Below are 22,980 nucleotides of genomic sequence, written 5' to 3'. Positions count from 1 at the left end.
TGCCACTTTAAATAAATCCCCCTCTGATTAAAAAACAAAGTGGGTGAGGGAATGAAGGGGTGAGAATGATTCCTGTTTTCTAGAAGAGAAAGCAAAGTTCTTGAGGGAGGAAATGCTGAGCCAAGGGCCCAGCGAATGAAATGAGCTAGGACTTAGTCTCAAAGCTTGGTCAAGCAGTTGAAAGGCAGAGTGAGGGAGGGCAGGCGTAGGAGGTGTCGTTCTGCGTTTGCAGTTAGCTGCTGTTCCCTGGAGATGCTGGCAACTAGGAGCTCAGAGACTTCTCTGACACAGCTCAACCAGAAAGTTGAGTGTTGTCCTTGACTTGCCTGCTACAGCCCAGGGCAATCCAGTCCAGGGCTTCTGTCTTCTACAGGAGTTCCAGCAGAGCTATCGAAATGGGCAGGAATCAGACCACACCATGCAAAGGTACACATGTGTGCATGCATGTGTGTGTGTGCCTGCATATGTGCACTTGTGTGTATGTGTATGTAGGTGTGTGTGCTTGTGTGTGTATGTGTGTTTGTGTGTGTGTTTATGTGTATATGTGTTTGCATGTATGACCTGTGTGTGTACATGCATCTATGTGTGTTTGTGTGTGTTTATGTGTGTATGCATACATGTTTGTGTGTATTTATATGTATATATATGTGTGTGTATGTGTGTTTATGTGTATATGTGTTTGTATGTATGACTTGTGTGTACATGCATGTATGTGTGTTTGTGTGTGTGTTTATGTGTGTTTGCATGCATGTTTGTGTATGTATGTGTGTATTTATATGTATATATGTGTGTGTGTATGTGTGTTTGTGTGTGTGTTTATGTGTTTATGTGTGTATGCATGCATGTTTGTGTATGTATGTGTGTATTCATATGTGTATGTGTGTGTGTGTGTGTGTGTGTGTGTGTGTGTGTGTGTGTAAGAATTTAGTCTTCATTCAGGGTCCAGCAAAGAGGCTGTAAAGGCTTTAAGCAGAAAGGTGACATGTTCAGATGTTCTTTGAGATCACTCCAGCTGTTATAGGAAGAACAGATTAGGCAGGGACAGAGGAAGTCCAGAGCCAAGAGCAACAAGGAGGAGGTGTGAGCAATTCAAGGGAGGGATGGATAAGCTGCACTCTAGGGGAGGGCACATAGCAGCAACAGAGCCTGAACGAGCACAAGCAAGCAGAAGAAGGAGCCTGCTACTGAGAGGAATCCAGAAAGACCTGGGGCCAACATCTGGAACAGGTGATAGGGAGTGGAAAGAAAGCCCAGGATAGCAGTCTAGCCGGAGGAAGCAGACTGAGACTGGGAGACTCTACAACAAGCAGAGTTAGCTCAGCCTTATTTATGAACTCCAGTCCCACTGAAAACACTGCTGTGGTTTTCCTGGTTGGACATAATGTATTGGCATTGCTGGAGGTAATAGAACTCTCATGATAGACTTCTACAGAGATAGTTTTGAAGACAAATTAGTAAAAAGTAAATAGATAGATAAATATTATAGAGTCTTCAAGATCAGCCAATATTTATTATACAGACAGGTAGACCTAGAATCTTTTTACATATGGGAGAAACATACTAAATAAATATTTGTTCCAGTTTGGAAAGCCTTGATATTAACAATAGCAGATTTTTAATTGAAAGAACCTTGAGAAAAAAAATTTTTTAAGAGAAAGGGTTTCATATAGCCCAGGCTGCCCTTGAGTTCCACTTGTAGTCGAATATGACCTTGAATTCTCCAACCTACTTCCTCCATCTCCCAAGTACTGGGGTTATACACTGCACCACCACAACTGACTTTTCTAAACTGTTAATTTAAAAATAATAATTACAATTGAAACTCACTAAAAGAATAAAAAAAATTCTAGTTCGCAAGTTCAGGATGACGAGCCAGTGATATAACAACCTGTTAGAACAAAAGAAGCGCTCCTCACAAAGGACTGACAAGATGCAGAGCCACCATGGCATGAACTCCGCAGTGTCACAGTAAAGATAAAGATTAAGCCGGGTTGGGCGGTGGTGGCGCATGCCTTTAATCCCAGCACTTGGGAGGCAGAGGCAGGCAGATTTCTGAGTTCGAGGCCAGCCTGGTCTACAAAGTGAGTTCCAGGACAGCCAGGACTACACAGAGAAACCCAGTCTCGAAAAAAAAAAAACCAAAAAACAAAACAAAACAAGATTAAGCCGGGCATGGTGGATCACGCCTGCCACTCCAGAACCCAGAACGCTGTAGATGGAATGAATAAGAATTTGAAGTCAGCCTAGGCAACAAATAAACAAAACATACTCGACTTGGGCTGGAGAGTTGGCTCAGCTGTTAAAAGACCTCTTGCAAAGGCCCTGGGTTTGATTCCTAGCACCCACATGGTGGCTCACAGTCGACTGTGACTCCAGATCCAGGAGCTAACACCCTCTTGTGACCTTAGGCAGCATCAGGCATCTGTGTGGTGCATGAGCGTGTGTGTGCATGTATCCAAGCAACACAGTCAAACATAAACACAATTATTTTTTAAAATTACCAGGCCTGTGACAAGGCAAGGGCAACGGCCAAATGTAGATTATACTTTAAGCAAAGACAAAGTGGACCATAGAAATGGACTTTCAACTGGGTATGGTGGCTCATGCCTGTAACCCCAGCCAGTTATAGACTGCAGCAAGATGGCAGGTTCAGAGCCATAAATAGTAAGTTTGAGACCAACCTGAGCTACACAGATCTGCAGAGAGAGAGAGAGAGAGAGAGAGAGAGAGAGAGAGAGACTCTAAGATTAACCAAGATGTTAAAATTATTAGACACAAGCATTCATATTGTAAATATGCTCAAGGATTTAAAGGGAAATTCACTCATAATGAATAAATAAATATATCTGCAACACAGAAATATTAGGGAGAAGAAAACTCTTAGGAGAACCAAATAAAAACACAGTGTCTGAGATGGGAAATTTTCAGTCTGGGCTTGCTCTCAGATTGATGGAAGTAGAAGAGAGAGAGAGGGACCCTCAGTGTAGATCCAAAGGACTTGACTTGAAGAATAAAGAAAGTGGAACATTACTGACTTGTGGGGGGGTGGGGGGAAGGCTGTTCCAGCCTCTGAGGAAGAAATGAGAAGGAAACAGAAATATTCCCATAAGCACTGGTTAAGACAATCTTATAAATTCTATAAAAGGATCCTTTCGTATGTCTAAAGACTTTGACAAAACACAAACAGGAAAAAATGAAAACAACATTACCCACCCCACCACCACCCCCTCCACTAAAGACTATCCAAGCCCATCATGGCATCGTAGCCCAGCAGCTGTAAAACAGAAAAAGCAAACCCTGAAAGCCACCAGAAGGCTAAGTGGTAAAGAGATTCAGAGAAATGATCCAGTGGGGTGTTCTCCTCAGAAGCCACAGAGTCCAAGACAATGGAAAACCACCATTACAGTATGCAGACAGAAAGCAAAATAAACCCTGAGGACCCACTAGATAAAGGTGTCTGCAGACCGAGGAGGGCAGAGACCCTTCCTTACCCTCAGACCTGCAGTAGGGAGAGAGAGTGCTGGTGAAGTTCTTCAAGGTGAAGAATAGTGACATTAGATAGAAGAAGGCCAGAGCTGTGGGCCTGGAGAGATGGCTCAGCAGTTACGAGCATGTTTTGTTCTTGCCAAGGACCAGAGCCCAGTTCCCAGAATCTACATGGTGGCTCACAAGCATCTGTAACCCCAATTCCAGGGTATCTGATGGTCTCTGAAAGCACCAGGCAGATACATCACGCACATGCAACCATCCAAACAAAACGCTTGCTCATACACACACACACACACACAAATATAATAAAGAAATCTAAACTATTAAAAGACAATAATAGAAAGATGGGATAGTGGTTCATGTACCACGGAGGCAGAGGTAGGTGGATGTCTGTGAGCTTGAGGCCAGCCTGATCTACAAAGCAAATCCAGGCTACCCAGGGCTCTGTTAAACAGAGGGGAAAGAAAAAAAAAAAAGCAGCCAGGCGTGGAGCACTTGGGAGGCAAAGGCAGGCATATTTCTGAGTTCAAGGCCAGCCTGGTCTACAAAGTCAGTTCCAGGGCTATACAGAGAAACCCTGTCTCAAAAAAGCAAACAAACAAACAAAACAAAAACAAAACAAAACAAAAGGATAGAAGTTTAAAAGTGACCAAAGATCTCTGGAAATGATAAATGTACAAACAATCATATGACTTAAATTTCTGCTTTTTTTTTTTTTTTGCTACTTTTTAAATTTTGGGGTGTATATGTACATATGCAAGAGAATGAAGTTGGAGGATAGGCTATAGGATCTGGTTCTTAGAACCCTGAGTCCCTGAGATCATTAGTTTTGTCTTCTGTGTATTTTGTTTTGCAGAATGGGGATTGGACCCAGATTGTCACATGCCAGGCAAGTTTGTTGGGTGTTGGTCTGGTGCTGCTATGTATTCAAATGCTAAATTCTGTACCCCAAGATCTGGTTGTCCCTGATGCAATGATGAGATTCTTACATACACCATGTAAACCCAGCTCCCCAATTTAAAGTTAATTAGGTTTTTTTAGACTTTATTTATTTACTTATTTATTTTTATGTATGAGTACACGGTAGCTGTACAGATAGTTGTGAGCCTTCATGTTGGAATTGAATGTAGGACCTCTTCTCACTCTGGCCCAAAGATTATTATAAATAAATATTATATTATTATAAATAAATACACTGTTGCTGTCTTCAGACACACCAGAAGAGGGCGTCAGGGTGGTGGTGAGCCACCATGTGGTTGCTGGGATTTGAACTCAGGACCTTAGGAAGAGCAGTAAGTGCTCTTACCCGAGGAGTCATCTTGCCAGCCCCTAAAGTTAATTAGTTAATAAAAGGGTAGAGCCTGTGATTGGGCAGTAGGAAGAGAAAGGCGGAACTTGAGGATCCAAGGAGGGACCTGAAGGGAGCTCAGAGAGTAGAAAAGAGATGAAAGGAGGAGGAGGCTGCCAGGAGAGGGACCCATAACAAGGGACAAATGATTGGCATGCAAGTCAGAATAGCTCCAAAACCTGCCCAATTTAGGCTTACAGCTTGGAAATAAAATACCAGGATTTTGTGTCCTTTATGCGGGCTAGCTAGAATATATCTTCTTTTTTTTTTACAGCAAGTGCTCTACCACTGTCTACCTCACCAACTCCAGCTGGCAGGGCTTGCGAGGGAAGTGCCTTTACAGCTAAACGTTACCCACCCGACCATCTTGTCAAGCCTATAAACTTGGAACTGTCACATGCCAAAATAACAACATTTTTGTGGCCTTAACAGTTTGTTTCTATTTTGGTTGGAGTGGGTTTCTTTTGCAGGGGGTTGTTTGTTTTTTTTAGTTAAGTTTTGTTTTTGAGACAAGGCCTTTTGTAGCCAAGGCTGGCCTTGAATCCCTAGCCCTCTTCAACCATCTCCCAAATGCTGGAATAAGAGGCATGGGCACCACGCCTGACCATGAGATTTAAAATATACAGTAGTAGCCTAGAGCAGGCCATAGGCAAGATTACTATGTTGCCATTCATACCGCCAGTTCTGAACATTATAGAAAGACCCCAGATACAAAACATTGGGGCTGGGGTGTAGTTCAGAGTTAAGTGTCTGCCTAACATATGAAATCCTGTGTTTAATTCATGAATGACAAACAACAACAACCCAAGAAGTTGGGGTCCCTGCAAGAAGACTTTAGAGCACCTGCCAAGGTGCACCTGCCAAGGCTGATGACCTGAGTGTCGTCCCCAGAGCCCACAAGGTAGAAGAGGAGAACTGAGTTCCACAAGTTGTACTCTGACCTCTACATGTCCTGTGGCATGCTCACACACCCCCATCCTCCACACACAAACTGGATAAATTAATGTTTATTTAAGAGGCTGCCTCAGCCTCCCAAGCAACTGAGGTCACAGCTACAACTTACTACAGCTGCAACTATTGGATGTAAGTGATCAGAACTTTTCTTAACTTTTCTCTGGAAAACACACATGGAAATATAGCTCCTGGCATTTTAAAAGTAAAGCCATGGGGTTGTGTCACATACTTTTGACCCTAGTATTCAGAAGGCAGAGGCAAGAGATTTTTCTATGAGTTTAAGGCTACCCTGGTCTACATAGCAAGTTCGGGCTAGTCAAGGCTACATAGTGAAACCCCGTCTCAAAAAGAACAACCAAAAGTATTGAACTATTTGCACATTAATGACATTTATGTGTCATGACTATGGCTAAAAGCAGAAAAAAATTAAAGCTGTATTTGTGTTGTTGTTTTAAATAGGATTTGAAACAAGACCCAGGTTGGCCTTGAACTCTGTACTCCCATTAGAAACTCTGAGATGATACTATCCTAGATCTACAAAACAAGAGAGAATTGCTAATAAACAGGATCAATCTGGAAACATAAGGTTTCAGAGAAATGAAAACTAGGAGAGCTCAAACAAAAAGTGTGAGTTCAAAAGTTTAGAAGCGATCGCCAGCGAGCAGGGACTTAGGATAAGGAGTGTCAGCAGGGTTCAGGAGCCAAACGGAACACATTCCCAACAGCCAACAGTGGAAATATTTAAGCAATAAAATGAATAATGTCTTGGGCTAGAACCCAAAATCTAAAGTAAATAAACAGGAACCCATAGTGAGCTAAACGAGTAAATAAATACATAGGGAGTCAGTGCCGAATTCCAGCACTTCGGAGACTGGAGGCAGAGGTACGGGAGTTCAGGCTCTTCCCCAGCCACATTTCAAGTCAGTACCAGCCTTGGCTATGATACACTGTTTCAAAGCCTAGAAAGAAAGCAAGAAGGAAGGCAGGAAGGCAGAAACGAAGGAAGGGAGGGAGGGAGGGAGGGAGGGAGGGAGGGAGGGAGGGAGGGAGGGAGGAAAAGGAAGGAAGAGGAGGGAGGGGGGAGAGAGAGAGAGAGAGAAAGAGAGAGAAGGAAGGGAGGGAGGGAGGGAGGGAGGAAGGAAGGAAGGAAGGAAGGAAGGAAGGAAGAAAGAAAGAAAGAAAGAAAGAAAGAAAGAAAGAAAGAAAGAAAGAAAGAAAGAAAGAAAGAAAGAAAGAAAGAAAGATGGAGATTCTGTAATCAAGTGATGGCTCCTGTCAACAGATAATATCACATGATGAGCTGAGCCCTTCACCTAACCAAGGGGAAATCAAAAGAAAAATTGAAGAGCATTCTACAAAATGCCTGATGGGGGTGGGCAGAGAAGACTCAGCATTTAAGAGTACTGTCTGCTCTCCCAAAGGTCTGGAGTTCTGTTCCCAGAATCAATGCTGGGCAACTCATAAGCACCTCTTAGAACTCCATCTCCTCTGGATCCAGATCCTTCTTTTGAGCTCCTCCTGTGGTCACAGTCACAGATTATATATATGCATTAGAAAGAATTAAAAAAAAAAACCTAACTTGATTAGTACTTTACAAAACTGTTGGGTATTTTATTTACTTAACTCTTTTTTATATAAAGATTTATTTATTATATGTAAGTACACTGTAGCTGTCACCAGACACCCCAGAAGAGGGCATCAGATCTCACTATGAATGGTTGTGAGCCACCATGAGATTACTGGGATTTGAACTCAGGATCTCCAGATAGAGCAGTCAGTGCTCTTAACCACTGAGCCATCTCTCCAGCCCTATTTATTTAACTCTTAACTTTAGTTTTTTATTCCCCATTTATCTATCTATCTATCTATCTATCTATCTATCTATCTATCTATCTATCTATTTATTTGAACAGGATCTCAATATATAAGCCTGGAACTTACTAAACCAAGCTAGCCTCATACTCAGAGAAATCCTCCTGCCTCTATCTTCCAAATACTGAGGTTGAAGGTGCTCAGTTACACTCTTCCCTTAGACTCTGACTGCAAAAGTTATCTTGAGTTTGTAGTCTAGGAAAACAAAGGGAAAGGGAGAGATGGCACTTTGCTGCTAAGCCTGATGATTGTAGACACTAAAGGGCAAGAGAACCGACCTCTCCAGGTTGACCTCTGACCTGTGCAAACCAAGTAAATAAGACCAAGTAAATAAACAGACCAAGTAAATAAACAAACGAGAAAATAATCATTAAAAACCATTAAGCAAAGTAAAGGAATCAGTAAACCCTATTGTTCTCAAATGAAAGTTCTGGGAGCACTTGGGAACATGTTGGAAATACGCATGCTCAAGTCCTGCCCGCTGAGTCAAAAACCATGAAAGTGTGCCCAGCTACCTGCATTTGAGAAAGCCTTCTAAGCTAAGTGTGAGTCAGGTCTAAGCTCTGTGGGTGGGTATGGATGGTACCGGAGATGGCGCTGGTGGATCATTCAGACTCCCTTTGAGCCTAGTTCCCCAAGGCTGGCTACTGTCACTGGCCCTGCCTCTAGGTGGGACAAACCCTAGAATTTCTCATATCATACTGAAGTGTGTCTACAGGAGAAAATATTAGCTCTCTTCTCCGCCTCATCTGCCTTCCCTGTGACCGTGTCCTCAGTGACTCTTATTAGTGTCCCGTCCTAGTGTTTGCATGTGGTTTGAGGGTGTTCCCCAATGGTTCAAGACAAGGAAGTTGGTTGCCTAGTATGGCTATGTTGGGAGAAGATCAGGTTTAGTGGGAGTAGTTGGATCATCACCCTCAGAAAAGTTGAAGAATTTCTTATAGAACCTTAAATTACCAAGATTTCCAAAGAGTGAGTTGTTACATGTAAAGCCAGAGCCAGAGCCCTGAGTTAATCCTTGGCTTTCTGTTTTACAGGTGGTTGCTCTCTCACACATTCCTATCATTGTGACACTATCTGCTGCAAAGTCCTCAGCAGAACTAAGTTTGCAAACAGCACCATGCCCTTGAAGCTCCAGAATTCTGAACTAAATAAACTTCTTTATAAAGTATCCAGCTTCAGGCGTTTTGATACAGCAACAGAAAACAAACTGATACACTGTTGCAGACATTGCCCCTGTGGATTCAGATCTAAGATACACAGTTACCAAAGAACAATGTAACTAACACTGACACAAGGTGAAAGAAACCCTATAGTAGGAGCTGCATTTGATTTAAATAAGAATAAGGAAACAGAAAGCTCCCATAACTACCTCTTTAAGACAAAAAATGTATTTTAGTTAGAAAATAGTGTAAGAAGCCAGAAGCTCTTCCTCTTAGGGTAAAGAAACACCCACTCCTTTTCTCAAAAAGGAATGGAAAAGGTGCCAAGAAACTCCAGGAAAAACATAAAAGTTAATGGGGCATGTTGGCTCATACCTGTAATCCCAGCATCAGGATGCAAAGGCAGGAAGATCCTGCGTTTCAAGCCAGCATGAGCTATACAGTGAATCTGAGGCTGTCCAGGGCCATACAACAAGAACCTTTCTGAAACAAAGTAACGTAAAACTGGACTGCAAGCTTGTTATTAAAATATGATCATATGGCTTCTTTGAAAAATTGATGGCATGTGTAGAAAATGAAGCATTTGATACAAACATCTGAAAACTCCTTTTTCTCTTTTGTTTGACATTATTTTACTTTCATATAAAAATGTAAATATATGCAGAAGTTAAAAAGGAAGGGGGGGAGCAAAACCAAGCATCCACTTGCCTATCACTCAGTTTCAATAGTTATTATAAAGATCACTTGGGTGTATACATGTGAGAATATTTGTGTTGTGCAGTGTGTGTGTGTGTGTGTGTGTGTGTGTGTGTGTGCACATTCACATATTTCTTTTCTTTATGGCAGCAATTCAGATCTAATGAGGTCTGTGGACTGGCCTGAGTTCCTGGCTGCATAGACTCTATGTAGACATCTCCAGGTTAGGAACTGGGAACTACATTTCCTTTTCTACCGCTCTAGTTGCTACCAAACTGCAGATGTGGTAGGTTTGCTCCTGTTAAAGGCCAGACCCTTGCCTCAGCTGTGGCTTCTTCCTGAAGCAACAGTTGCACAGTCTTCAAGTTGAGGAGGCCATTTTGGCTGTTCTCAAACCCTCAGTTTCTTTAGAGTCAACAGCATCTCTAGTTTACTTAGTTCCTAAAGGCCCATTGCTTGGTGGTCCAATCAATGTAGTTCAGGATCCCCACCTGGAGCACAAACATGGGGCATGTGTCCAGCATCCAGAAACCTTCCTTGCTACTCTGTTTATCTAAGTTTACTAAGATCCTGGTTACCCACAGTATGGATACAAGAGTGCCGAGCCAGATTAAAGGCACTTAAACTGTGCTATAATTTATATCTGGGCCTCTCTAAAGTCCAGGAAGTTTATATTAGGATTGAAAAGCTATTTGGAGCTGTAGCCACAAAAGACCCTCAGAAAACAAGCACATAGCCACGGAGTTCAGGCTTTGCCATAGAACCCCTTGGCCCTGGAGATGTAGGAGGTAGCTGGCCTTGAGCCCACAGAGGCTGCTGGAGACTCTCTGGCCTCCTCATCAAACCTGAGTCATGGGTTCTGGACTTTATTCTTTTCTCTTTTTTATTAGGGGAGCAGACTGAGGGGAGGGCAGGCAGGAGCAGAAGATGAAGGAAGTTTTGGTGTGAGTTGCCTAAGACTTCACTGCAACTTAGTTGTTGGGTCAGAATTTGAACCCGGGTCTGCTCAGATCTCTGTGTTAACCTCCTCTTCTTCCTTCCAACTGCCAAGGAATGTAGAAAGTCAAGGGACACCCTGGTGCTGACTGGAGTGTTCCTGGGAAGCCAGACAGAAATGCCTGCTATCCGGAGGGCCAAGTTCCCTGCAGTTATGCAGTTGACTCAGACAAATGTCAACAGCCACACCCAGAAACCTGAAACCAAAAGTTAACCAACCAAGAACAATCCCTTTGAAAAGTGAAAATCAGCAAATTATTTAGGTCACCTCTTGATTGACCGACTTCAATGCCTAGAGGCCTTAAATTCCATTTATTCCCAAATCCTCAGATTACAGGCCTGGGCCACACCAAGTGTGGTTAATCTCCTTAAATATTTATTATTATTATTATTAATTATTATTATTATTATGTTTTTCTTTTTTTTTAAATTAGGTATTTTCCTCATTTACATTTCCCAATGCTATCCCAAAAGTCCCCCATACCCACCCCCCACTCCTCTACCCACCCACTCCCCTTTTTTCTTTTCTAAAAAATTTATGTGCCTGATGTTTTGCTTGTATGTGTGTCTGTGTGAGGGCGTCAGATCCACTGGAACTTGAGTTACAGACAGTTGTGAGCTGCCTTGTGGGTGCTGGGAATTGGACCCAGGTCCTCTGGAAGAGCAACCAATGCTCTTAACCTCTGGGTCATCTCTCCAGCTCCTTGTTTTCTTTTTTCAAGACAGGCTCTCCCTATGTAACTCAGCTGTCCTGAAATTCACTCTGTAGACCAGGCTGGCCTCAGACTCACAGAGATCCTCTTGCTTCTGCTTCTCAAGTACTGGAACTAAAGGTGTGAGCTGCCACACCTGGCTTAACATTTTAAAGATTTTTTTTTATTTTATTTTAAACTGGATATAGTAGCACACACCTTTAATCCAAGCACTTGAGAGGCAAAGGCAGGTGGATCTCTGTGAGTTCCAGGACAGCCTACTTTACAGACTGAGTTCCAGGATAGCCAGAGCTACACAGACAAACCCTGTCTTGAAACCACTGCACTCCCCCTCAAAAAAAAAGTTTATTTATTTAATGTTTTGTGTATAAGTGTTCTGCCTGCCTGTATGCATGTATGCGTGAGTGCGTGCGTACGTACGTGCGTGCGTGAGTGTGTGTGTTAAATGCATGCCTGCTGTCGTGTGTGTGTGTGTGTGTGTGTGTGTGTGTGTGTGTGTGTGTGTGTTACATGCGTGCCTGGTGCCCTGGGAGGTCAGAATAGGGCTCTTGAATCCCCTGGAACTAGAGTTACAAATGGTTATGAACAATCGTTACAAGAGCAGCCAGTACTCTTAACCTCTGAGGCAGCTCTCCAGCCCTGCTTTAAATCTTAACTAACTCATTTTTGAAAATAAGAGTGGGGATAGCAGGTAGATTCTTAAATATGGCTGGTTAAGAACCAAACCCAGGACTCTAAGTTGAGTACATTGACCCCTCCCCAGGCCTCCAGTGTCCTTAAGGAAAGCCCTCTGAATACTCACTTCCTGAGGGGCTGGCATGGGCAAGCCTCTAACCTAACTGACCGCAGAAGGCCTGGCACAGAGTGACTGCTTGCTCCTTCAATATGTTTCTTGGGGTTTTGTTTGTTTTCTTGAAACCGGTTCTCACTGTGGCCTTGGCTAGCTTGAAACTCTCCATGTAGACTAAGCTGGCCTTGAACTCAAAGATATATGCCCACCTCTGCCTCTAAAGAGCTGGGGTTAAAGATATGTGCTACCTATAACGCCCAATGTGTGGTATGTGTGGTGTGGTATGGTGTGTGTGTGTGTGTGTGTGTGTGTGTGTGTGTGTGTGTGTGTGTGTGGTGTGGTATGGTGTGTGTGTGGTATGTGTGGTGTGGTATGGTGTGTGTGTGTGTGTGTGTGGTGTGGTATGGTATGGTGTGTGTGTATGTGTGTGTGTGTGGTGTTATGTGTATATATGTCGCTGGGGAGTAAACCTAGGTGCTCAAGCATCCTCTTGCTGCAGGGTTCTTTGAAGTGACAGCACCCATTTCTCACGTGGCCTTGGCATAGAAAACCAGCATCCCTGGAACTCCTGACTCTGAGCCCATTGCACATTGGTTTATTTTCTCATCATCTTGAAGCATCTTGAAGAAGGTCCAGGAAGGACAGGAAAGTGAGGTAGAACCAAGTTTTAATGATGGTGGGAAGCAGCTCCCTACAACCTGCAAGTGGACTCAAAGGTGAGTCACAGGCCAGACTGTGCCTTTTTAAGCCTAGCACAGAGTCTGGTTGCCTCTGGCCTGTACGTAAATTAGGGATCGAGTTGAGAGGCTGCTGGTTGGCTGAACTGAATGGGTGTGAGGGACTTTGGTTGGGTGGGAGATAAGGTAGGAGAGGCAAGCTCAGGAAAAGATAAACAAGGCAAGAAAATTTTCCAGGGGTGGGGGTGGGCCTGGGAGGTAGGAAAGCAAAGGCTGGCGGTCAACAGCCTGCAGAGCAAGGCTGGTAATCATCTTGGTGAGTCAGAGCCTTTTTAAAAGTCACAGTTTCTGGGGCTGGAGTTAGGGCTCAGAGGCTAACAGGTCCCATTATTCTTGCAGAGCACCCAAGTTTGGAGTCCAGAGCCTTGGTTGGTTGACTTACAGCTGCTTGTTACTCCAGCTCCGGGGTATCTCACGATCTGGCTTCCTCAGATGCCTGCCTGCACTCAAGTGCATATACCTACACACTGAAACACACACACGTACGGTTAAAAAAGGTAAATAACGGGGCTGGAAAGATGGCTCAGTGGTTAAGATCACAGCTATACATTCAGGCAAAACGCCCACAAGTAAAAATTTTTTAAAATGAGTAACTAATTTTTGAAAACTTTAATAATAATAAATATTAAAAATCTAAAATGCCCAGTTCTGAGTTAAATCTCCAGCTTTGGGTCCCACCTCTGTATTCACTCTCTGTGCAGAGTGTGCAGAAGCCAGGCTTGCCACGCTATAGATGTCCCCTCTCTGAGATAAGCTGCTGGCTTCTGCCTGAAGAGAGCTCCCTTGGAAGCTGGCTCTGCTCCATGGCGCCTTCCTATCTAGCTACCTGGAAAAAAACTGCCTTGCTCCTCAGACCCAGCACTAGGCAGGCACTCTGCTACACTCCTAACGCTTGATTGACTGACTGGGACACAGTGTCCCATACATAGCCCAGGCTGCCCACCAGCTTGCTATGCAGTTGAGGAGAATCTTTAACCTCTCTCTCCATCTTCTGAGTACTGAGATTACAGATCTGTGCCACCATGCTTAATTACGTTGTCTGTGTTTCTGATGGTCAAACCTAGGGCCTCCTGCATGTTGCATATCCTACCAACTAAGCTACAAACCCCACCTCTTTTCATGTTTTTATTTTAAAGCAGGGTCTCAGAAAGTCTTTGAGACTGACCTTGAGCTTGTTGGGTAAACCCTGTAGGCCTTGAACTTCTGATCTTCTCCACTGAGCCTCTTGGGTGTCTGGAATAACAGACTTGTGCCACCAGGTACTGCTGTTAAAATAATTTTTAGAATTTTTTTTTTTTTTTTTTGCCCCAGCTCCCGGAATGACGTCTCTGAGACTAGTTATTTAGTATGAAATCCCTAGGCCATAAGCTTTGTCTCATTCCCTGACTAGTTCTTCTCTTACCTTATTTAACCATTTAAACTATTCTATGTCTACCACTTAGTTAGTTACCTCTCTTCAGTCCTGGCCTGCTTCTTTCCTTCTCTTTCTTTCTTTCTTTCTTTCTTTTTTTTTTTTTTTTTTTTTTTTTTTGGGTTCCCCGGGTAGGCCTGGCTGTTCTGGAACTCACTCTGTAGACCAGGCTGGCCTTGAACTCAGAAATCCTCCTGCCTCTGCCTCCCAAGTGCTGGGATTAAAGGCGTGCATCATCACCACCCAGCAGGCCTGCTTCTTTCTTTGTGTCTCCTCAGTATCTCCCTGAATTCATCTACCTACTGTCTTACATCTGTCCTCTTGGTCCATCTCTCCAAAACTCTCTCTCTCTCTTAAATACCTGTGTCTCCCTTTATTCTATCCTGAGTTCAGTTGCTTGGTGATTAACGCCTGGAACTCAGGCTCTCTCTGAGTCCTCTCTCTCCTGGTCTTGCCTAGTGTCTCCTTTTATTCTTTCACTATTACCCAGAATCCTCTCTTCCTGCCAGTGTTCCGCCTCCTATTTCCTGCCTCAGCTCATTGGTCATTGGTCTTTTTTTATTGACAGATGATGCTTATAATAGAGTTTCTCCAGAAGGTACAGCATGAGTTCTTTTCTGAAAACTATCCCACTTTCTCTGTATTGGGTGGTTGTGTAGTTTTATTTGTTTGTTTAAAGAGAGGAAACTGAGGGCTGGAGAGATGGCTCAGTAGTTCAAAGCGTATACTGCTCTTGCAGAGGACTCAAGTTCAGGGCCCAGCACTCACTTTGAGTGGCTCACAAGCACCTGTAACTCCAGTTACTGGAGATCTGATGCTGCTAGCCTCTGCTGGCACCTGTACTCATGTGCACATATGTATACACATAAATAAAAATAATGAAAATCTTAAGAGGGAGTTCCTTCCCATGTAGTCAGGGGAGGGAACAGAGGTGAAATGGGTCAGGTACTTAGTAGACATTTTGCTGAATGTCTTCCGAGGAAATCGAGGGAAGTGACGGGGAGAGAATGAGTGGTCAGAACAACGTCAGAGTGACCCTCCTGACTTTTCTGAAGGCAGGGATGGGACCTGACAGGAATCTGTGAATCTGAGCCTTTCAAGAAGAAGACCAAGCTCATGGCACTGTGAGAAGCCCATCTCCAGAGTCCACTCATTCCTTATCTATTGTTGAGCACCTACTGTGTCCAAGGCTTAATTGAAGTGCTAGGGACACAGCAAGAACAGAAGTTTAAAAATCCTCAAGGATAGTCAGGCTTGGTGGTGCACACCTTTAATCCCAGCACTCGGGAGGCAGAGGCAGGCGGATTTCTGAGTTCGAGGCCAGCCTGGTCTACAGAGTGAGTTCCAGGACAGCCAGGGCTACACAGAGACACCCTGTCTCGAAAAAAAAAAAAAAAAAAAAGTCCTCAAGGCTAGCAAGATGGCTCAGCACTTGTTGGTCTTCCAGAGGACTCATGTTCAGTTCCCAGTACTCCACAATGGGGCAGCTGTTACAGTTGCCTGTAATGCCGGATCCAGTGGATCCATGCTAGGTCTTAAATCTGAGACAAATGGTTAACGGAGGTGTCAAAGCAGATGTTGTCTATAGCCTCTCTCACGCAGGGTGCTAGGCTGCCCTTCCCCCAACTGTTCTTCCTATATATTATAGCCTCAGCCTTCTTGGTTATTGGTCCTTTTTGCCTCTTGGTCTCCTAGTCTCCTCTTGGCTTTTGGAACTCTCCTCTCTTCACATGGCCTGGTTCAGTCTGCTGGGCACGTTCAGTCTGCCTCTGTATGTGCTCTCTCTCACATCTATAATAAAAACTGCAACCCCTTAGGGGCACTATGTCCTCCTTGCAGCTGATGCTGAAACCCTGGAACAAACCAGGTACCCGATGTTCTCTTCTGGCCTCCAGGAACACCTGAACACACAGCAACATAGACAATCCTTTCTCCAGACAATCTGGAAATGTAGTAGGAAGGCTAAAAGTGCACTTTAAGTTTACTGTGCTTAAGAGATCTATAAAACAAAAATGCCTCTAACCTGTAAACCCCACTTGACCGTGGACAGACACCTTCCTGGAATGCCAGGGGCTATAGTTCGTGGAAGATAACAAGTCATGTGTTGTTACTTCAGTGAATAAGGTTGGTGGCCCCATCTGCACAGGGTGTGCTGGCTTACATGTAGGTAAGAGGGACATATATAGGAAATATGTCAGAATGTATGCTTCCCAAAGTGGGCAAAGACAGGAAGCCTTGTGGGTTGCCTTTATAAGTGTCCGACTAACCTAATTCAGCGACCTAATTCCCTAATTCTGAGAATCCTGGGTATGGACCTGGCCCGTGCCCCTCATCCTGGCCAGTATTAAATAAAGCTTGCTTTAATTAGTCACAGATTTGGTCTTTCTCATTGAAAATTTTCAGGTTTAACGGTATCTCAGTTGTTAGTATATTTGCCTAGCATGCATGAAGCCCCAGACACTGTCTGGCACATAGACATAAACCAGGCATGGCGGTCCATGCCTATAACGCCAGCATTTGGAAGACAGAGGCAGGAGGATTAGAAGTTCAAAGTCAACCTCAGATGTTTATCCAGTTCTAAGTGAGCATTGGTTATATGTGACCCTGCCTTTTAAAATCGTAGTCATTTATTTCATATGTATGGGTGTCCTACCTGCATATAAATCTGCACACCATGAGTGTGCCTGTCATCCTCAGAGGCCAGAAAAGGATGTCAGACCCCTAGGGACTAGAGTCACAAATGGTTGTGAGCCACCACGTGAGTGTTGAGATTTGAACCCAGGTCCTATGGAAAAGCAGCCAGTGCTCTTAACTGCCGAGCTCTCTCTTTAATCCAGTAACCCTGCCCTAAAACAAACAATCCAACAAACCCCTTTCTTCTTCATGGAATTGATCAGATAAAATTGAGTGCTCTTACTTTTGGATCCAGCCATTCCATTTGTGAGGCTTCAGCCCAGAGCGTCATCTGTGTGACAAGATAATTCTGAGCAATGTGTCCCCAAGGCCAAGGGCTGAGACACTCTGTCCTGGAGCATAGCTAGAGCCACAGAATCCCCACGATCACCTTCAAACCTTCCCCTCCTTCCCACTCCCAAATCGTTAGAAAGCATCAAAAACCTCCTTGTGGAAAGCTCCTTGTGCACCAGTCAAGGAATGGTCAATGCCACATCAAGACTTTTTGTTTTTTGTTTTGTTTTGCTTTGTTTGAGACAAGCTCGAATGCAGTCCAGATTGTCCTCTGTATGTAGTCGAGGATGAGTGACCTTGAACTCCTGACGTTCTATTCTTACCTTCCAAACACTCGGGATTATGGGACTTTGACACTGCTCCTGGCGCAAGCTAGAAAATTAATGGGAAAGAAACATAGGGAGTTTTGTGTCCTTTCTCAACAGTTCCTTGAATGAAAGTTCCCAAATAGAAACCACACCTGACAGTGAACCTTCTAGAAGGCTGATTAGGACTACAGTGATTGTGGAGAGGTTGAAATGTTGTCAGTATAGAGAATAACTTCACATTCCCTTGGCCTAACATTACCCCCTTTAACAGCCACTTCTTGGTCACTTCTTTGTCTGACCTAACATCCTTGTGACTATCCAAGAAACCTATTGGACAGTCAGCAGGCCATTGGCTTCCTGCAGCCAACCAGCTCAGAATGTCATCAGAAGGCTGGTGGCTCACTCCTTTAGTAACAGCACTTGGGAGGCAGAGACAGGCAAATCACTTTGAGTTCAAGGCCAGCCTGGTCTGTGAAGCACCTGGGGCAGTTACAAAGAGAAACTTTGTCTCCAAAAACAAACAAAAGCCTGTCAGCAGACACCATCCTAAGCCTAAGGCAGAGGTCACTCAGTCCTACTGTAACCTGGTGGCTCCACCATGTATTTGAATCAGTGTCTCAATTTATGATTCTCTTTGTCTGCTGCTGTAAAATTTTATGAAACAATGTCTATGTTGGAACACCAAATCTGAGGGACCCTAAATCTGTGTTCCTGGGCCCTGGTCACTCACACCCAGCTCCAAAATAAACTGTGTCTTTTCTCCTTGGAGGTGAGAGTTGTGTTTTTGCTTCAATAATGTATAGGAGATGCTATACATTTAAACAACGTTATTGAGGCTGGTGAGGTGGGTCAGTAGGTAAAGGCCCTGCTACTAAGTCTAATGACCTGAGCAAAGTCCCCATGACCCACATGGTATAATGAGAGAACTGATCCCAGAAGGTCATCTTCTGACCTCTACCTCTGTGTGTGTGTGTGTGTGTGTGTGTGTGTGTGTGTGTGTGTGTGTGTGTGTATTACTGGGGATATAACTTAGTATCAGAGCATTTGCCTAAAGTGTGAAGCCTTGAGTTCAATCTGTAGTACCAGAAGGAAAAGAATACAATGTCAGAGCCTTGTTTGACGGTTGGAGAGCATTGACTGCTCAGGAATTGAGAGCATTGACTGATCTTCGAGAGGTCCTGAGTTCAATTCTCAGCAATCACTTGGTGGCTCACAACCATCTGTAAATGGGATCTGATGCCCTCTTCTGGTGTGTCTGAAGACAGCTACAGTGTGCTCATATAATTAAATAGATGAATAAATAAATCTTTATTGTTGGTGTTTGATGGACTGTGGCTTTAACCCAACACTTAGGAAGAAAAGGCAGAAAGATAAGGGATTCAAGGTCATCCTCAGATACAGAGCTGTTGGGGGACATTGTATGAAAGTGCGTCTCAATTCTGTAACAACAGAGAGCTAATGTTGGCAAGATCTTAGTACTTTCATCCTTTCTCACTAGCCTAGAGGCAATCTAGAAGTATTTAATTGTCTGTAATAAAGATCTGATGGCCTGGATAGGAAGCAGAGATCAGAACTTCCCAGAGAGGGAAAGAAGGAGAGGGAGGGAAAGGCAGAGACAGAGAGACAGAGACAGAGAAATGCTAAGAGAAGTAATCACAGGTGATTTTCCAGTGGGCAGGGACATGAACAGATAAAGCAAAGCAGAGCAAAGAGGTAGAACTAGCCAAATTGTGGGTTGTAGGCTAGTTAGTCAGGTCAAGCTAGATAGCTTCCTAAGAGAGAGCCCTAGCTAAAAGACCCAAGCTTTAAAACATTTAAAAGCCTCTGTGTCATTCATTACCCCTGGCAGGTCCAAGATAGTCCCTTTATACTTAATACCAGTGTTGGGCACACGAATTTCTAGCTTTGGTAGGAGAGATTCAGGTTTGGGGCCTGAAAAGAGTTCCCAGGCATGGAAGCAGCAGGCAGGGGACAGTTTCCTAGCAACAGTATGCTGCTCTGTGGCTGCAGCAGGGAATGCTCTGTGAGTAGCTAGGCTGAAGCTCTGCTGGCCCGGAGAACTGGCAGGGGTGGGTGGTGGAAACCGTGAAGAAGCCGAGAGGCAGCTACAGCTGAGCCACTGGCACAGCTGGGCAGCTGCTGCCCATGGGCAAACAGAGCTTTAGAGGCTCGGCATTCACAGCATGTGGAAGTACAGCCCTACAGCTGGCCACGTGGGCTAGCAGACAGCAGCTTTGGCCTAGAGCCCGGCAGAAGACAGAGCCAGTGGGAGCATTTCACGTGATTGTGAGCCAAGGGGGCAGAGCCTACCGCCATCTTCACCTGTTAACCTGAGCAACCCCTACCACCACACAGAAAGAGCACCTTCCCGAGCCACAGCGTGACTAATAAGACATCATAACCAATGCTTGGAAATAGCAGTCCCCCCAAAACAGAGTTAGAAAAACTTAGCTACAGAGATAAATATATAAGTTGGGAAATAGAAAAAGATAAAGATGCTTTGACATGTGCTTAGGTGCTGAAGAAAGGAAAGAAACTTGAGTGTATGAAAAAATATTAAGTTTGAAAATAATAAAATGAGGAAGGAGAAAGCAAAATAGGTAGAATTGTTTTATAAGTGTGCATAGACACTGAAAAAGGAAAGAAACTAAGTATAAGCAGTTGCAGGAAGAATATTAAGTTTAAATAATAAAGTAAAACCTCCAAAGGAAGGAGAGAGTTAGAGATGGAAAAAATATTTTCTGTGTTAAAATATGGAAAACACTAGGGCAGAGGGCACTTGGACCCTGTAGAGTTTTGACTATCAACCTTGAAATAATTATAATTTGCTTGGTAACAATTATAGCTTCCTATGTCCTCTCTAAGAAAGATCAGAGTAAAGCACACTTAGAGAAGGAGAAAACTGACAGATGGAGTGTTAACTGTAACCTGGAGGAAGAGAGAAAGGAAAAGGAATTTGATGGCAGCTGGAACTCAGAGCTCTGGCCACAAGATGCCTGTCAGCTCCTTCTGCTAAGGACCAACCAGCATAAAGCAGCAACATCTGAATTTCTGAATTCTAAGGATGATGGGCAGGGCTTTGTTGCTATAGCAAGAGATAACACAACAGACTTAGAATTTCCTTGTTTCTTTGTGTTGGGCCTTGCCTCTGAAGGTAGAAGTCTTCCATGCCTGGATACCTCTCTTGAGCTCAGTGCAAGGTGGAGGACTCCCTTTTCTTAGCAGGAAGTGTGGGGAGTGGGGAGGAGAGGGAAGGGGGACACCTTCCTCTCCTCTGCCTGACCTGGGGAACACAGCCCAATGTCATGTAGCCTTGGTGAAATTACAGGTAACTTCCTTTTGCCCAGTAAGAACCTATCCAGCAAGCATCTGGAATTCCTGAAATGTCTCCTATGCAAATGAGGCTCTCCTCATACCCTAAACTCCAGACAATGGTACATACTCACTCTGGAGACCTCTATGCGCTTCCCAAAAACTATATAGCCCTTGATAGAGCTGCCTCTCTGAAGATGATGCCAGACATCTGTTATTTCTGGTGTACTCACGGGCTGTCTGAACCCTGTTCCCTGCCTCTCCTTCCTTTATCCTCACAGACCAACAGCCCCAGGGAGAAGGGAGGCCTGCATCTCTACTTCACTTTTGTGTGGATGGTTTTTGTTTTTTCCTTATAATGGGAATAACTCAATATTGAAGGTCCCTTCATGGGAGGAAAAATTTAGGATGAGCTAAACTTCTAGAACAAAACCAAACATAATCAAGGAATAAAGTACTAAGCCAACGTTGTTCAAATTTACAAAGGACAACATTTAATTGGGGCTGGCTTACAGGTTCAGAGGTCCAGTCCATTATCATCAAGGCAGGAGCATGACATCATCCAGGCAGACACGAGGCTGCAGGAGCCAAATGTTCTACATCTTGATCTGAAAGCAGACAAGAGAAGACTGGCTCCCACATGGCTAAGAGGAGGGTCTCAAAACGAACCTCCACAGTCACACACTTCCTCCAACAAAGCCACACCTACTCCAACAAGGCCACACCTCCTAACAGTACCTCTCTCTGGGCCAAGCAGATACAAACCACAACATAATTGTAAGAGTTGGTTTGTGGGCTGGAGAGATGGCTCAGTGGTTAAGAGCACTGACTGCTCTTCCAGAGGTCCTGAGTTCAATTCCCAGCAACCACATGGTGGCTCACAAACACCTGCAATGAGATTGGATGCCCTCTTCTGGAGTGTCTGAAGACAGCTACAGTGTACTTATATATAATAAATAAATAAATCTTTAAAAAATAGGTTTAAAAAAAGTTGGTTTGCATATAGAAACTGCTAAATTATAGCAGCCTACATACTTTAAGGATTTATTAATCTCAGAATGGAGGTCAGGGAATGTGTTGCATTGAGGAAGAGGATTTGTTCTCGTTTCAACAGGGAGCAAAAAGCTGTGGATTCCTTCAAAGTTAATAAAGGTTAGATTTCACCAGGGAAGACCTCCCAAAAATCTTGGCTGCTGATGTGGAAGAAGAGACCCAGGAAAACGATGAACAGGTGGCATGAATGCTGAGCCCCTGATCTAAGCAGTAGCCAATGACTATTTTTGGCTACCTAGCCCTCCTGATTTATTATTACATGCCATTCTTTCAGGATGCATGGATGAAGGTTTATATTTACAGTTTGGCTATGTAGTCCAAACAGACTTATAAAAAAAAATTGACAAATGTCTTTCACCTGCTCAAGCAGAGAGCAAAGGCTCATCATTAGCTGATGTGTGCACCACACATTCCATACATGGGTCAATGCAGAAATGTCCCTTAGATACTACCTTTAAAGGTTTGTGTGCTTTCAGAGCAAAAGGACCAGATGCCAATGAAGACAAAGCAAGCAGCCCAGGTGACCCAGCCTCACAAACTGTCTCAATTACTGTTTCTGAAGTGAAAGATTCTGATTGTGCCATGTGAGACAGACTCATGTGGTGGTTTCCTGAGGCAAGACCTGTGGGAAGACACATGATGTTTGGATATAAATAGGACTCAACAGAGAATGATGGGGTACGTGGAGAACTAGTCTTGCAATGCTTCCTTGGTCTTTGCTCATCTTCACTTTATTGAGAGAGACACAGCAGAGAACTTCTCTTGGCATCCTGGCTGGTTCTGGGCTTCCCACTGACTTGTGCTAATTTGGTGGAGGCCTGGTAGTTTCTGCTGGATCATGCTGCGGTTGCTTTGTGTTTGGTGATACTTTTGAACTGGACTGCTGGTATCCTAACAAGCAGAGATTGGAATTGCCCCTAAAGAACTACTCCTAAACATCCCCTTGTCTGTTTATCATCTTCTCTCCCCCACCTTTGGATGGTGGGCTAGAAGCAAGGGACGAAGCATTTGATGACCCTTGGAAAGTAGGTTTTAAAAAAATCTAAGTCAGCCGGGCGTAGTGGCGCACGCCTTTAATCCCAGCACTCGGGAGGCAGAGGCAGGTGGATTTCTGAGTTAGAGGACAGCCTGGTCTACAGAGTGAGTTCCAGGACAGCTAGGGCTATACAAA

General features: G+C 44.0%; 2 long non-coding RNA genes across 2 annotated transcripts; one reads left to right on the top strand and one right to left on the bottom strand.

Moving 5' to 3' along the window:
• The first annotated feature begins 250 nt into the window (after positions 1 to 250).
• Gm34172 lies at positions 251 to 13,296 on the top strand. The gene is made up of 3 exons (XR_869822.2): positions 251 to 426; positions 12,521 to 12,737; positions 13,098 to 13,296. It is a non-coding gene; the product is annotated as a predicted gene, 34172 (long non-coding RNA).
• On the bottom strand, positions 12,672 to 17,580 carry Gm40450. Its single transcript, XR_869823.2, has 3 exons — positions 17,460 to 17,580; positions 13,924 to 14,023; positions 12,672 to 13,225 (listed from the first exon to the last, which is right to left on the bottom strand). It is a non-coding gene; the product is annotated as a predicted gene, 40450 (long non-coding RNA).
• Between the last annotated feature and the right edge of the window lie 5,400 nt (positions 17,581 to 22,980).

The sequence above is a fragment of the Mus musculus genome, chromosome 7 (assembly GCF_000001635.26).
Source record: "Mus musculus strain C57BL/6J chromosome 7, GRCm38.p6 C57BL/6J".
Lineage (NCBI taxonomy): Eukaryota > Metazoa > Chordata > Mammalia > Rodentia > Muridae > Mus > Mus musculus.
The sequence above is the reverse complement of the archived record's forward strand: the minus strand, read 5'-3'. Positions and strand labels throughout refer to the sequence as shown.